This window comes from Zerene cesonia, chromosome 10, assembly GCF_012273895.1.
Source record: "Zerene cesonia ecotype Mississippi chromosome 10, Zerene_cesonia_1.1, whole genome shotgun sequence".
In the NCBI taxonomy this organism is placed as follows: Eukaryota; Metazoa; Arthropoda; class Insecta; order Lepidoptera; family Pieridae; genus Zerene; species Zerene cesonia.
Genome location: NC_052111.1, coordinates 9,086,381 through 9,087,092, shown reverse-complemented (window position 1 = coordinate 9,087,092; position 712 = coordinate 9,086,381).

Below are 712 nucleotides of genomic sequence, written 5' to 3'. Positions count from 1 at the left end.
TTCCTTTACATCTTAAAGGATTCAAGTTAATTCCGTTGTTTAGTTTTTCATCAAAATCTCGAGCGTTGCGCAAATCTTCTCAAAATAGTATTGGAAATACGGCTTAGCCTTTGCAACAGAATTGTTTATAATCCGATTACCACAAGACGATACTTCATTGTACACATTGTGTAAATAAAAAGCGTTCAGTGTGAGAATTTAGTTTTTATATCACACCTTAAGAACCGTCGAGTTTTTATCTAGACCTGAAGTTGGTACTTGGTATGCAATAAAAATGGCATTTATTATTGAGAAAATGTGTTAGAATATGTATGTATACTTATATCTCCTGATTAACAAATAACTTCTTGTATTTTACATTTTTTAAATATATTTAAATATTTGTTAGATACATTATGAATAACAATTAACGCAGTTATGTACTTAGTATACTATAACCTCATCAGATTTTTCATGTTATTAAGCACAGACATCGATCTCAAAAATCGATAAGTCGGGGTTCGAGATCGGGCGAGCGTGCAGGAAATAAATTGATTTTTCAATTCATCTGCACATGTGGACAACATCACCACTGCTTAAAACGGTGAAGGAAAACGTCGTGAGGAAACCGGCATGTCCAAGAATTAAAAGTTCAACGACATGTGACATCTGCCAACCCGCACTTGGCCAGCGTGGTGGATTATGGCCTGAACCCTCACAGGAGGCCTGTGTC